We start from the raw sequence: 17253 nt of genomic DNA, 5'->3' as shown, positions 1-17253 counted from the left end.
GTTTGACGAAAACATCCTTGTCGTCTTTCGTCCAACGCCTACATCGATGAATCGCAATGTCGGTACAAAGTGTGCAAGAAAACCAACACGCTACAGACATCATCCAAGCTATCCGCCCCTAACATCAACTCACTAACCAATTTCGTCTCACTATAGAGTGAAAAAGTAACGCTCTATAGTGAGAGATTGAAAATGAGAACCTTTTTGTAAAATTTGTTATAGGATAGGATTAGTATTAGTATTAGTTTGGTTTAATTAGATATAAGATTTTATTGTGCTAATATACGCATGGACTATTGAAACATATAATTATGCGTTTGTTGAGCAACACCATTTGGGTAAAAAAATAATAATTTACGTATACTCGTGAGGAAGCACGCACTTTGAGTAATAATTAACATTTCTTCTTGGTCGCGATCGTCCGATGTTCTCCGCTGGTTCAGCGGATCAATGATCAATTCAAGCGGTGAGGTGAGCGTGTCACTATGGTGCACGTAACTATATATTAACAACATCTTGGAGTATTATTAAGGGCCATGGTTCCGTTATAGTTAAAACCACGCAACAAGCATAAGGAAACTGTAATTGAAATTTGAATCAGTTAACAAATTATCTAATGGATCAGATAATGAAGCTGATTTGGAAATGTGTACACACTCATGAACACAATCGTGACACTATCGAAAGTGTATATTGCACTATAACCACCGACAAACCGACGTGACACTGGCGTTACAAAAGTGTCCCACACGAAAGTACTGACATTTACCAGTGAGGCGATCACTTCTGTCAAAGTAAGCTCTGTTCACTGCTGCTTCGATGTAAACAACTTTTCTAAATACAAATTGCGAATGAAGTGTGAGGCACGATTCTGTGAGAATTATTGGACAAAACACCAAGGAAAATCATTTTATAAGTTTCCAAATCAATGCAAAAGATGTGAGAAGTACAAAAAACAATGCGCATTGGAATTTGCGAAGAAAAATAAAAAGGGAATTTAGCAGTTTCTTCTCTGTGTCAGTGTAGTAAGCGAATCATTCTAGAGATGGCGCTAGTGTTTAACGTATTTTCATTTGAAATAAGGAGACAACTTTTGAAGCTCATTTTGTTCGAAGTGTCACGTCGGTTTGTCGGTGCTATAACGTTATTTACATGTTAAAATTATTCATTATACAAACACATATATAATTATTGCATCAAATACACTACTCATTTTTTTAACTGAAATTGTATAAATATATCGCTGTGTCAGTCAATTGATAGCCTATTTATTTTTCTTTCGTTTGGCATTGGGGTGTAGTAGCCACATTTGGGATATGTAATGTAATCATATTTTTTATTCTACTGGGTTTGGTCGGTTCGATCGGTAACAAGATAGGAACATTAAAATAGGTGCACATAATAATATGCACGCACCACTAACAAATACTTTTACTAGACCCGTTCCAAACAGAGTCCAGTGTATGTTTAGTGCACCTTGTATATTGTTCATTTGAATCTGAAAATTTGAATAAGAAACAAAAATATTAGCATTCTTTATACTTATTAAACGTACTGAAACTATATGTATACTTGCCTTGCGTTATACTGCCGTCAAGATATACCGAGCGGGAGACCGTCACCATCCAACCCGAGCAGGATGACGTTGTACATATTCACGGCTGCGCCATAATGATTTGGTGTGGTATGGATGATACGTGGGAGCTGTGCCAAAGTCAAACCATTCTCGCCTCCTCCTGATAAGCTTTAGCGCAGTAGCTCCTTGGTGATATCATCATCTGGTTCCTGCAGACAGTATATTCATTCCTTACAATCCAATATCCCCAGCAACTCGGCAAACGTTGCGACCGAAAGAGCCAAGTCTTCTAAACATGTTCGTAGATTTGCACTTGAAGAGGCATCTAGATTAACCAAAAGAAAACATGTATGAAAATTATTTAAAATGTGTGAACGATAAAGAGCCTCCACCTAGTCAACAAATAGCCACATGCGGGTCGCGAGCCGTACTATGCCGATCGCTGTCCTAACCGATCCGATCTGTGTCCTGCCAGCCGATTGGAACGCACCCTCCCCTTCGCTAGAGCCACCGACCGTGCGCCGATAGTCATGCTAGTTGTTGATGAAAAGGTGTCTGTGAACAAAAAAGAAACAAACATGAAGCTCAATCGCACACCCGGAACATACAGCGCATCGCACCACAATAGACGACGCAACTTAACTTCCGCTGTGCTGCTAGTCGCGATGGCCGGACACACTCGGCATCGTTACACAGTTTAATCGTGCGCGTAACGAATATCGAATCGAACGAATCGAACGTATGCAGCCGGCTCTTGACCGCCCTCATTCGGCGTGAATGGCTCACCGAGAAACGGCTTCGCTGCCAGCTCGGCCGCGCCGATTGAATCCTGCTACTGCCGCTCGTCAATGCGGTGCACCTCGAGTGCATCGACGACCGGTCCGTGGAACAAGGCATTCACAGACGATCCAGGAAAACCAGCTGAATCCCATCAGCCGGGAACCAGCAACCTAAAAAAAAGCCGGACACAAACCATACCATTTTTTCGATCCTCAAAAAAGCCCAACAACCGGAACGATATTATCCGCACCCTCACCGTCGATCTCACAGAACGAACGGGACGAGTGCTTTCCTGACGAGCTTGCTTCGGATAGTTGTGAAAGTGTTCCACGTACCACTGGTGGGTGATTTTCAGCTTGCTCGAGAACACCTGCACGAACCAGGTCTTGTGGAACCGGCGCAAATACTGCAGCGTGATCAGCGTCATGGCAACCATCGTCTCGGTAGGTGTGGTGCGCACCATATGCTTGTTGGTTGCCAACGTATCGAGGAAGGCGATTACGTAGTCCCGCGCTGGCTACATCATGACGGCAAATCCGGCCACCGACCAGAGGGCAGCAAACGTCTGCCGGATGGCAGTGGGGAGATGCTTTTCGATCGTTGCCAACAGTCCACCGAGCACCACGATCGTCACGATGAGGTTGACGAAAAGAAAGCTCGACCGAATATCGAACCACGGAAACCTGATGATAACCGCAACGAAATGTAAACAAACCGCCATAAATGAAAACAACACCAATTGAAACTGACACAAAGAGTGTGGAGCGGCCCACAGTGCCCAGGTCGCATGTTCGTACTGTCACTGGTTTATTTACAGCGCGGTATTGGGTTTTTACCCAATTTTCTAAACTGTAATATCCTGGAGATTTGACCCCTGATTAAACCATAGTGCCAAATATGCCGGATCGGAATATGACCATCACCGTAACAACTGTGCGATAATCTGACATGTCAAAAATAGAGATCATTCGTATACGGATTGTTGTACTGACAACACCTTCAGCCTAATGTTTATTCTTCTGCCTTGCGATTTTGTGCCTTTGTGATACGTTCAACGTTTAATTCAAATTGAAAGAAATTCGAGGTTTAACAAAACGTTGTTTCTTGACAGGTGTTCAAGGTCATACTGGAAGTCACTCCTGTTTAAAATGTTGCTGTGAAGGAGAATCGGTGTCACAAACAATGGTGTTTTTGGATACGCCTGCGCCAAAGCGCACTCACAAAGGAGTTATAGATGGAGATTATATTCTGCATTGTACGGGGTCCACGCCGTTGATTGATTTGGACGAATTTGACATCATTCTGAATATGATTGTTTGTTGATCGTCTCCATCAAATAGACACTGGTCTTACAAAAAAACTACTTCACATATGGTAGATGGGAGTGTTAAAAGAATGGAAAAGATGGAATCGCCAGCAACGTGAAGAATTTAAACAAAAACTTCCCTTTGAAACGAACCAAAAAGTGCGCCCGATTGACGACCTAGCATATTGGAAAGGATCAGATTGCAAAACGTTTCTCCATTACGCGGCTCCCGTAGTATTGGAAGGATTGCTGATTGAGCAGGAATATAAGAATTTTATGCTTTATTTCTGCGCTATAACGATATTTTCATCAGCCGAGCATAAAAAACACTGGAAAGCTGCTGGTACTATGCTAAAAACAGTAGAAACAAATGTTGTAGAAACATTTGTCGATGTACATCATAAAAAAAAATGGTAAGTCCAATGTTCATAGTCTAATCCACCTCGAAGAAGTAGTATATCGGTTTGGTCCTGTTGTCTATCAATCAACATGTGCATATGAACGCAAGCTAGGAAATATAAAAAACAGGCTTATTAGAACTAACTATGGATGTTTAGAACAGGCAATTCGTAGAATATCGGAATTTCAAAATTTTACAGGAGCTCAACAAAACGATCAACCATTTCGTCAGCCGTTTTATACGCAAAGAGGGCAAACTGTTACTATGAATGTGAGGAAAAATTTAAAGCTGCGAAATGATGATGTCAACGATTTGTTTATGAACAACAAAAACATAATTTTCAAATTTGTTTCAATAAGACAAGAGCCAGATAAGTTGATGGTAGTTGGAAAAATGTTTTCCCGTATTTTCGAATATTTTGACGAGCACATTTCTTCCATAAAGCTACATATATACTCTGTTTATAAAGATGATTTGAAAAATGATGAGATTGTATTAGAATGCTCCGATGTCAAACTTAAATTTGCTAGAACTATCAACGAAGCTGAAGGAGATATGGTGTTATTTCCATTATTAAATACACTAAATGACTAATACAAAATAACTTGATGAGTGAATAATGAAAACCATTGTTACTTGTTAACAAAATATCGATTTCATTCATAAGAGTTCTAAGATATCACATGAATTAAGAGGCGAAATTCAATGAAGTGTTATGTCAAAGGCTTTTAAATGTCAATTAAACTTAAAGATTCCTAAATCAACTTTTTGTTTGGTTGCATTCCTGCCGGCTTAGATATCTCGTATATCTCGTATCTCAATTTAAGTATGAAGAGATCTGCAACTTCACGGTTTGGAGTACTTTGGATAGTTCAGTACTTCCTATAGTTTTAAACAAGTCTATTATTCCTTAATAAATTGACAGAATGTACATTGCTCTTTTTCCTCTTCCACTCCATGTCAGAAGGCAAAGAAATTTGGGTGTAAATAACGCTTTGAGCAGTTTCGACATCCTTTTTGTATTTATTGGATTGTTAATGTACCTTCGAACCCATGCAACAAACGTATTTTTGTACTGATCATCGTTTTTAAGTCGCTCATCAAATTCAGTCAATGCTTCGCCACTGTCGATGGTATCAAACACGAAATTTTCCAAAACTTTTGGATCAACATTCGTTTGATTGGTCTGTGACGAGATTTGATTATACAGTGAGCAAAAGTCGCTTTCCATTCCGGCCATGCGTCGAAACATTGGTTCCATGAAACTATCCCTTTGTTCCTGGAATATGCTAGTAACATCATATAAAATCACTAATAAAAAACAAATTACCATATATTCAAGTCACCCTTCGGACCCATATAAGTACCACGAATAAGCTGTCGTAATATGTTCTTGGTGATTAAGAATGGAGTATCGTCGGGATCTGAAATAAAGCTGAAAGAACAAAACAAATATTAAAAATAAAACAAATATATTTAACACATGACTTATTTCGTTTTTCGTTTCCACGCTCTGAAAATGTTTGTTCATTCATGCCTGCTGTACAACAAGTTGCTTAGGTCTATGAAATAAAATTTAGTTGACTTTCACTCACTATTCGTACGGAACCCTACGTTGTGATTGAATTTTTAGATGTTCTTAAGAACTGTAGCGGTGGCTCTGAAAAGAGCCGATTGTGTGCTTTTTTGTTACCAAGCTGGTTATTGTTTGGAGTTCTGTGCCACGTGTGTGCCAAGGAGTTGTTATTGAGATGAGAGAAGCGTGCTGCTTGCTTTAAGATTTGAATGACAAGAGAGTTTGAATTTGGCTTTGCCGCTATATTTATACTGCATGTTTAATTAGTGGTGTGCGTGATGACGAAACGATCGATGACCCGTCGAACAATTTGTAGCAATGCGCGAAAGTAGTGATGGGCTACCATCGGGAAAACAGTAGTGATATGCTGCAATCGGGAACGAACACTCACCAAGCAAACAAGCAGATAGTTCGATATTAACCATTTGCAGACTCGGTTTGCTGGGACCTATAAAATGAGATAGATTATCACAATTATAATTAAAACATGTTTCAATGTACTTACCCGTAGTAGCGTAAGATGTTTTGGAATGCTGTTTTAGTTTGCTATACTCTGAATGGAAAACATATTGTTTGTCACGAACGTAACGAACTAATATTTAAATAAGGTGTCGTCAATAAACCTACCCATAATATCTCCTGACGTTTCCAAAGACGTTTACTGGATTGATTTACTATGATCTATGCATGAAGAATATTGTCATTACAAAGCGTACGAAATTGGTTTAAATAAAACTTATTTGGCGTAGCTCCAGCGGTAACATAGTTTGCTGTGTTTGTGTGATGGGATCTATTTTTCTAGCAGACTTTTTAATATTTAATGGCTGTTGTACGGGTTTGCTAGTACCTGCCAAAAAAATAATGATCTTTAAAAGGTTGAGGGAAGGGTGTTCATGAATCTCACTTGGAGTAGCTCCAGCAGTCTTTAAATAAATAGTTTGCTGTGTTTTTGTGTGATGGGATCTGGTTTTCCAGCAGACTTTTAAACATTTAATGGCTGTTGTATGGATTTGCTAGTACCTGCAAAAGATTTGGCTTCCTCGTGGGTAGACCATTTCTTTATTTGATTCCCGAGACGTCACTAGATACAATTTTGTACTATCACGCGTTACGCAGATTACAGGAGCGCGTCCAGGAGCGGATGAGAACAAAAAGAGAGCGCGTGGTGGGAACGACGGCTTTTTATAAGGTTTTTAACGAGAAATGGTTTTGTCTGTCTAGGTTGGTAACAAGTGCTCGAGTGTGTGCCTACACGCCATGCAATTGACAGCGATTTGCGAGGGCGCGCGAGGGCTCGCACCCCATACAAGTTCACCGCCCCAGAGCCCTCGCATTAAAGAGCTTGCGAGCCTTGGTATTTTTTTCACCCCTAGTTTTAGCAGTTATAATTATAGTGTGGTGGACAAACGGTTTCTTTACATCCAACTCGAAATAATTACACCGATTTAGAAATACTTTTTAGTCTTTGTATTTTCGGACAGCGTTTCCTCTTAGTATACAGTTTCCTTAATGACCTAATTCCTATTCCTAACTCTTATTTATACTACTCCTTTTCGCGCCAAAATTTACCCTACGTTTTTCTATTGGCTAAAAGTATTTATCTTAAACATATCTTATGTGGCTATTAGCTTATCTCCCTATCCTGTTCTATCATATGCCCTATATTCTGTCCTTATCTAGCTAATGCATTTTTATGTAATTTACTTGCTATAATTATTCCTATCCTTCCTATCCTATCCTTCCATACCATAAACGATCGCTACCATAATTGCTTACTATAATTGATTATTCCTAGTATTATACTAATTGCCTAACTATCGGGCGCTACACCTCACCCCTTCAAAAATGAAAAGCGTATGCTTTTCATCCCTTAATCAATCTATTTTTATGTACCGTGCTCAATTTATTTGTAGCCTTGTTCATAATTGTACAATTAGATGTATCAAAGCTTACTACTGTATATGGGCCTATGTATACTGGGTCTAACTTTTTCCTATTCTCGTTTTTTAAATAAACCGCGTCTCCTTGCTTTACATCTAACGGTTTCACATTGACATTTGCACTATCCTGCCTTTTTAATTTTTGCTCAATTAAATTTTTACGTGCTATTTCATTTGACTTTTTCAATTTGTATTTCATTTCGTTATAATATGCATCATAATTGTACACTGGTTCAATATTACTACTCCGTAAATCCTGTGGAAGGTTAGCTTTTTTTCCAAATACCAATTCATACGGAGTATAATTTGTATCTGTGTGAGGTGTTGTGTTGTAACTGAATTCATAAAACTTTACCCAATCATCCCAGTCATCACCATGCTCATTCGTAAATGCTCTTAGATATTCATTTAATGTTCTATGATTTCTTTCCAAAGAACCTATTGTTTGTGGATGATATGCGGTTGCAAAAGTCTGCTTGACCTCGAGTATCTCTGCTATTTTCTTTAAAATTTCGTTATTATATTCAAGGCCTTGGTCGGACTTCATCTCAAGAAATTTTCCGTATTTCAGAATAAAATTGTCTACCATAGCCCTTGCAATTGAGTTCGCTTCTTTATTCTGTGTTGGAGCGAGAACAATGTACTTTGTTAACTCGCACTGCATCGTTACAATGTACCTATAGTTTTTTTGTGTTTTTGGTAAAGGGCCCACTGTGTCTATGCATACCACTTCAAATGGTTTCATGGGCGTAGTCGTAATTACGCTCTCTTCTTTTGTGTGTCTCATTATTTTATTTTGTTTACATTTTTCGCATCCCTGTACAAAATCCTTAATTTCTTCTTTCATATTTCTCCATTTAAATTTTTCTCGTATTTTTAAATACAATCGATATTGACCAACATGTCCTCCCGAAGGTAACATGTGATAATTTTTCAAAATATTATGTATTTCTTCCTGCTCTGTAACCCATTTCGGCGGAGTGTATGCAATGATTTCGAAACCGGAAATGGCTTTATCCGCGATTTCCTTTACGGTTTGTATCGAGTATTGCTTAAATAATGAATCTTGTACAGAAATCGCTACCCTGTTTCGTTTATACTCTTTCACAATTTTGCATACCTGTAGAAGAGCAGACTCGAGTGCCTGACTTCCATTTACGTTGCATTTTATAGATGTGCTTCCCAATTCCTTATTAAGATTATTATTGAATACTACAAATTTAATTGTGTTAAATTGCTTTACCGACTGAATCTTTAAGAGTTTATTTACTTCTGAAGGATTTTCAGTTTGCCAAAAAGTAGGTTCTGTTACGGACCTATTTTCTTCTTCTTCTTCAATAGCTTTCTGTGGGATCTTTAATGTGTTTTGTTTAGTCATTGCTCTAGTGTTTACCATCAACAGAGATTTATTTTTTAGCACCTCCATGTTTTTTCCTTGCATGTCTTTAAGTTGTTGTGAATCAATGACGATTCTTGATAGTGCGTCCGCCCCTGTGTTTGATTTACCTTGAACAAATTCTACTTCGAAGTCAAATTCCTCAAGATCCAGCCTCATACGTGTTAATTTTGACGTGGGATTTTTCATATTAACAATAGGTAAACCAAAGGTCAACAATAGGTAAACCAAAGGTCTGTGATCTGTTCGGATTTTAAACTTTCTCCCAAAAATGTATGATTTAAAATGGTTTACTGCCCAATGAATAGCTGTCAGTTCTTTTTCTATCGTTGGTTTGGATTTTTCCCCTTTTGTAAAACTTTTACTTGCAAATGCAATTGGTAAATCATAATTATCTTTTATCTGGGATAGAATTGCGCCACATGCAACATCCGATGCATCTGTTGTGATAATAAACTCTTTCTCAAAATCTGGATACTGTAATATATTTGGTGATGCTAAATTCCTTCTAAGAGTATCGAACGCGTACTGACATTCTTTCGACCAGCAGAACATTGACCCTTTCTTTAATAAATTATTTAGTGGTTTTGCTATTTCTGCAAAACTACGAATAAACTTACGATAGTAGTTGCAAAAGGCAACAAATCTTCTAACATCATCGGCATTTTTGGGTAAAGGATAATTTTTAATGGTATCAAACTTAGATTCATCAGGATATATACCTTTATCCGTGATCTTGTGCCCTAAGTAAGTTACACTACTCTGGAAGAATTTGCATTTTGATGGATTCAGCTTCAAATTGTAACAACGTAGTCTATCAAAAACTTTTCTTAAATTTTCAAGGTGATGTTTTATTGTACAACCTGTTATTATGATATCATCAATATAGACGAAAGCACTCTCTGGGGTCAATCCTGCCATTGCTATGGTTATCATACGCTGAAAGCTATTAGGGCTTATATTCAACCCAAAAGGTAATCTTTTAAATTGATAGTGCCCTGATGATGTTGAAAAAGCTGTATATTTTCTTGATTCTTTGTGCAAAGGGATTTGATGAAACCCGGACATCAGGTCTAAGGTGCTAAAATATTTTGCTCTACCTAATTGGTCCAAAATAGTATCGATTCTAGGCAAAGGGAATTTATCAGGCATAATTTTTTTATTTAGTTGTCTGAAATCAACAACTAACCTCCATTTTTTGCTGGTATCTTCGGATTTTTTTGGAACCAAGAGGATAGGCGAATTATATGGTGAGACCGAATGTTCTATTATATCATTTTTGAGCAGCTTATCTACCTGATTTTTTATTTCATTACTTTGAGAATAAATTTGTTTATAATTTGGAATATAACATGGTACATTATCTTTCAACTCTATTGATTGCTCGTAAAAATTATTAGTAGTTATTTGCTCATCATCAGTGCAAAATACATCACTATATTCAATGAGAATTTTTTCTAAATCTGAAATTATATAATTTGGAATATTTTTATACTCTATTTGTTTGAGAATTTCGTTTATTTTAGACTGGCGTTTTAAACTATTTTTGGATATTTTATTTTTAGTTGTATAGTTCTTAACTGGATCAACCAGAGGTTTGAATGAATTATTGGCGATGAACACATTATTATCAGTAGTATTTATGAACTTTACATACTGTTTATCGATTGATACCAAGGAGTTGCCGCAAAAAATTCCTGGTTTAATTTCATTTGCAAGAACGATTGAATCTTCGGTTAACTTATTTAATTTTACTCTTCGTACTACTTCACTACGTAACGGCAGTATAAAACCATCATCGATACTATCTTCGATTGGATGACATATTGTTATGCCCTCATAGTTGAAGTTTAAAAGCCAGTGATCATAATCGATTACGCATTTATGTTTTGTGAGAAAATCTCTTCCCAAAATACCGTCTGCCTTTATATCTATATCTTTAGGTATGATATGAAATTTATGATTAACAGACACGTTGCCAAATGATATATTAGTAAACGTGGCTGCTAATGTATTTATAGAATTATTAGTAATACCTGTTAGATTTATTTTATTTTGTTTATAAACTTGTTGTTTTAACTTTATTTTATCCACTTTGAATAATGACACATCTGCTCCAGTATCTAAAATCAGTATACTTGTTTTATTAGTAGCCATGTCTATTTGAACTTTTATGAAATTACTAGCATGGAAATTTATTGCGAATGTTGATAGTTTTCCGTACTCTGGAGAGTTTCTTCCAGTGTATCTGGATCCCCTAAAAAATGCTCCTGTTCTTCAGCTTGCGCTGTGTATAGCCTATTAAAATTTGTGTTTGACGCTGGCATTCGCCTTTGACTGTTATGAAAATATTTTTTATTTTGAAATCGATTGTTATCGGGTTGATTGTTATTGTACGTTAAACGATTGCCAAACCCTCTATTATGTGTATTTTGCATATATCTACTGTTTGTGTTATGGGGAAATTTGCTGCGGAAAAATCTTCGGTTACTATTTATGTGTGGTGTGTAATAGTAATTTCTTCCGAAGGATAATATTTGCATATCATTATTATTTTTTTCATTTTCTAACACCTTTTCAAAAGCATCAGAAATACAAGAAAATTTACCCGCTTTTAAAAGGATTCTTGTTTCCTGATTTTTTACTTTTTCAATAAGAGTGTTAACACCTTGTTTTAACGCCATTTCTTTTGCTACCTGCTCGGGTATTTCCTGTTGTAAATAAACGTTTTTAAGTTTAGTGCTGAGTAGTTCAACTTCATCACAAAGAGTTTTAGTGTCTCCATGACGAATCGCTTTTAATTGATATATAATTCTGTCGGGGTTTAGTTTTTCTTGACACCTGGACCTAACATCATTTATTAATGACTCAAAATTATCAATGCTAGGCGATAAACCTAATCGTGCCTTTCCTGTTAATCTGGTCTTTAAAAATTTAACCAACATTAGTGTATTTTTTGGAAAAAGCTCATTTAATAAGTTGGCGGAATCTACAAAATTGTCTAACCCATCTGGGTTGCCATCATATGTGTGTACCAGTGCAGTAGCTGTTTTGATGTCAAAATTGTCCATTTTGCTTTCACTCCAACGACCGAACACGACAACGAGTTTGGCTAAGGTTTTAAATTTAATCCGAATACGGTTTGATTGATGATAGTTTATGTGGGTTTGAATGTTACCAAAAATTTCAATGATCTCTTTTAAAATTTGTTTGAGTTCAATGTTGTTTGTTAATGGTTCTATTTCTTGATAACTATTCAGATAGGCCTTAGTTTTTTCAAATAGGCGGTTTGCAGAGGCACTATAGTGTTCAAGCAGACATCCGCGAAACTTTCTATCACCAGATAATGTTTTTTCAATTTTTTTTAATCTTAGAACATTCTCGTTTATTTTTGATAGCATTGAAAAGTGGGAAGTTGGGTAATGTAAAGGAAGGATTTTTTTTTTTTTTTTTTTTTTTTTTTGTAATATTGTGAGCAACCAGTGCACGAAATTAAATAAACGTATATTTAATTGAGCAATTACAATAATATCATTTATAAATTTCTCTATTCTATTGCCTACCTTGTTCTATTTCCTAACTTACGCTTAGTCCTTACGCCGCTGCCCGATATATTAATACGTCTGCTTTCCGCTCGCCATCCGTCGCTTCACCACTTCGTTGCTTCGTCGCTTCGTCGCTACGTCGCTTCGACGCTTCGTCACGTCACCTCTTCGCCGTATAAACACATTCACTGTAAGCTCCGATTCTCTTGCTGAGCTTCGTACTCGTTCTACCGAATTACAACGGTGTATAGTTTATCTTTGTCACGTTAAAACGATCTGGATGATCTCCCGTCGTCACGACTGTGTTGGTTTTCTCACTCTCGCTCTCCTTCTTAATTAGCGTTCTCTTTCACTCGCACTAATTTGGACGAACTGAATAATCTCACGGAGCTACAATTTCATCACATCACACAGCACGGTTCAGCCTTTCCTTCTCGCTTGTACAGCCGTTATCGGTCGATTCGCTCTTTCGCTCACCTTACCGTCTCTTCCGCTTCTCACACGTTGAACTGAGACTATTTGATGATATGTCTCTCTCTCTCGATCCACTTTTACTCCCAATTCTCTCACTCGTACTTCTTTCTCTCTTTTTTTTTTTTCGTGTTCACACGTCGATAGTTTTTCGATAGGTCACTGCACTAATCCGGCTACGCACGATACCGTTAACTATTATTAATTTACGGTATAGCTTATCGGATTTTATGGAAACTGTACTTCACATGCCATTCATTTTAAGACAGTTTCCAATATATATAGTCTAGCGTAACGTCACTATATATGTCGTAGATTCTATGCAGTTCCCGATATTGCACACTTACGCACTTACGCGACACATTCTTACGCACTTACGTAGGTTCAGTAACCTCGCGTTATTAAAATCGTTTCTCGTTATTAAAATCGTGCATTACTAAATTATCACTTTCTGCACACTGTCACGGTCGCCATGTGGTGGACAAACGGTTTCTTTACATCCAACTCGAAATAATTACACCGATTTAGAAATACTTTTTAGTCTTTGTATTTTCGGGCAGCGTTTCCTCTTAGTATACAGTTTCCTTAATGACCTAATTCCTATTCCTAACTCTTATTTATACTACTCCTTTTCGCGCCAAAATTTACCCTACGTTTTTCTATTGGCTAAAAGTATTTATCTTAAACATATCTTATGTGGCTATTAGCTTATCTCCCTATCCTGTTCTATCATATGCCCTATATTCTGTCCTTATCTAGCTAATGCATTTTTATGTAATTTACTTGCTATAATTATTCCTATCCTTCCTATCCTATCCTTCCATACCATAAACGATCGCTACCATAATTGCTTACTATAATTGATTATTCCTAGTATTATACTAATTGCCTAACTATCGGGCGCTACAATAGCACCCCGAGAGCAGGTATAACAGTGCGATTGGTAGCATACTAAACACCTGAATTTTGACATTTTAGTTTTCAAAAATCCACAAAAATTTAAATCTGTGTGACGAAAATGATCTTTTCGCCAAATACTACCGCACAAAAAATAATCCTTGAATAAAAATCAACGATTTTTTAAAAAACCATAAGATTTCGAGCACATGAAATCTTTCGCAACCCTCGCAATGTCCCGCTGCGCAAAGCGATCGAAAACTTCTCAAACTCAAACTGCAAACATATTTCACAGCGCATGGCTGTGAAATATTTCGCATTCAAAATTGTTGCAAATTTATAAATGAAATATTTAGAAATTTTCACCGTTGAAATTTTTGGATTGATATATTTCTTCGATCGGAATCCAAGCGTTTTCCCTGACATTTCTGCTCGCTTTTTCGATCGCTTTTGGTGGAAAGCGATCGAAAATCCGAGCTACAAAACTGCTCGATTTTGTCGTGCGGGGTTTAACGGGTATTGACGCGCGAGCACACGATCGCATTGCTTGCTCGAATTAGGGTGCTCGATACCCGCACGACAAAATCTAGCAGTTTTGTAGCTCGGATTTTCGATCGCTTGCCGCCAAAAGCGATCGAAAAAGCGAGCAGAAATGTCAGGGAAAACGCTTGGATTCCGATCGAAGAAATATATCAATCCAAAAATTTCAGCGCTGAAAATTTCGAAATATTTCATTTATAAATTTGCAACCATTTTGAATGCGAAATATTTCACAGCCATGCGCTGTGAAATATGTTTGCAATTTGAGTTTGAGAAGTTTTCGATCGCTTTGCGCAGCGGGTAGTTTTGAATTGACGGTTGACGTCAGCTCCGGACAGTGGTGGGGCCATAACGTGGTCGCCACAAAGATAATGATTATTAAAAAGGTTGAGGGAAGGGTGTTCATGAATCTCACTAGGAGTAGCTCCAGCAGTCTTTAAAAAGATAGTTTGCTGTGTTTGTGTGGACCCTGTAAGAAAAAAGTAGTGTTAATAACGAAATAACATAATGGATCTTGAAATAACTCACTCGGATTAGCATCGAATGGTTTCGCAAATACTGTTTGATCCAGTTTGACAGCACCTGCATGGAAACAATAAAATTACTCATGAACGTAAGAACGAATTCTCAATTTGGGCCTACCACGCCTCCTCTATCCTTATGGACGGCCTAAAAAGACTTTACGGGCTGGGTCGTCCGTTTTCAAGCGTACAACATGGCCAGCCCACCGGTGCCAGGCGAGCTTGATACGCTGTACGACAGTGAGGTCGCCGTACATCTCGTATAGCTCGTCATTATAGCGGCTCCTCCATTGTCCTTCGACACATACGGGGCCAATTATCCTTCTGAGCATCTTCCTCTCGAACGCGGCTAAGAGGGTTTCGTCAGATTTGGACACTGTCCATGTCTCAGAGGCGTATGTGAGTACTGGTACTATAGGGGTACTATATAGTCCCAGCTTCGTCCGTCGCGACAGGTTCTGACTGAGTTGAGGTGAACTGATTTTTCAGGCTGTAGAATGACCGGTTGGCAGCCAGCATCCTTGCGCGCAACTCAGCTTCCATGCTATTGTCGTTGCTGACCTTTGACCCCAGGTAGGTGAATTGTGGGACGACTTCAAACGTGCGTTCACCTATCTGTACATCATTCCTATGTAGATTCTGATTATTTATTGAAAGTGGTAAACACAATATTAATTTCTATATGTAGCAACGTAACACACTCGTATTCGATTCAGACCAATAGATAAATGAGAACGCCGACTGTAGCGAAAGGCCCTACTTGATGTCGTCGATGAATCGAGTACCTGCAGCGCACGGTAAGTTTTTGGCTACCTCGTGGGTAGACCACTTTTTTATTTGGATTCCCAAGATGTCACAAAATACAATTTTTTACAATGTTTTTTATAACGGGTTACGCAGTTACGGTAGTACGTCCACTAGCGGATGAGAACGAAAAGAGAAGAGAACGCGTGGTGGGAACGACGGCTTTTTATAATCTTTTAACGGGAAATAGTTTAGTCTGGCTAAGTTGGTAACTATTGCTCGAATTAGGGTGCTCGAATAAGGTTGCTCGAATTAGGGTGCTTGAATTAGGGTGTTCGAATTAGAGTGCCCGATATTTTGAATTGACGGTTGACGTCAGCTCCGGACTGTGGTGAGGCTATAACGTGGTCGCCACAGTGCTCCTCTGCTAGACTGGAGTTACCGGTAACGAACGGGGATGATGACACGTCGCTGTGAACGCGTAACTCCGGTCGAGAAGTCGTTCGGAGGTGACGGCTCTGTCGGTGGTGGTGATGCTGGTGGTGGTGGCGCTGATGGTGGTGAAGCTGGTGGTGGTAGCGCTGGTGGTGGTGGCGTATACTCTGCTGCAGATGGTGGCGTAAGCTGTGTCACTTGCTCGGGTTGCTGGAGTGAGTAGCACGGTTTCAGGCGGTCAATAGAGATGTTAGTTGCCCTCTCGTTGATCAGGACTTCGAATGACTTGTTACTACGCCTAAGCACCTTGTAAGGCCCTTGGTACGGCGGGGTAAGGGCTGGGCGGACGGTGTCATTCCGGACGAAGACGTGGCTGCATGTCCGAAGATCCGAATGGACGAAGGGTGTTGCTTTGTCATGCCAGGCCGTCTGTGTTGGGCGAATGGTGTTCATGGCATACTTAAGCGACTTGGTGAATTCGGTGGTGTCTGGCAGGCTGGTCATCGGGCTGCTATTGAAAAACTCCGCTGGGATCTTTAGCGTGCTTCCATAAACCAGCTCTGCTGGCGAAGCTTTGATGTCGTCTTTGTACGCTGTGCGCAATCCAAGGAGTATGATGGGAAGGTGGTCGGTCCAATGAGCGGTGTTTTTGGTACAAATAGTTGCCTTCAGCGTACGGTGCCATCGTTCTATCAAGCCGTTGGCCTGCGGATGATAAGCCGTTGTGCGTAGATGTTTGATGCCCAGTAACTGGTTCAGCTCCGCGAAAAGCGTCGACTCGAACTGCCTGCCTTGATCCGTGGTGATGAACGATGGAACGCCAAAGCGAGCTATCCATCCACTGAGTAGGGCTGCGGCTACAGTCGTTGATGTTATGTCAGGGATGGGAATAGCTTCTGGCCAGCGTGTGAAGCGATCGATGATGGTGAGGCAGTAACGATGTCCATTGCTGATCGGGAACGGTCCAACCAGGTCCAGGTTGATGTGTGTGAACCTAGCATCCGGTACCGGGTAGCGTCCTAGAGGGCTGCGGGTATGGCGTTGCACCTTCGTAGCCTGACACGCTAAGCAGTGGCGGACGAAATCTCGCGTATCTCGGCGGATGTTCAGCCAGACGAATCTCTCC

This window comes from Anopheles coluzzii, chromosome 3, assembly GCF_943734685.1.
Source record: "Anopheles coluzzii chromosome 3, AcolN3, whole genome shotgun sequence".
Lineage (NCBI taxonomy): Eukaryota > Metazoa > Arthropoda > Insecta > Diptera > Culicidae > Anopheles > Anopheles coluzzii.
Note: the sequence above shows the minus strand (reverse complement) of the source record.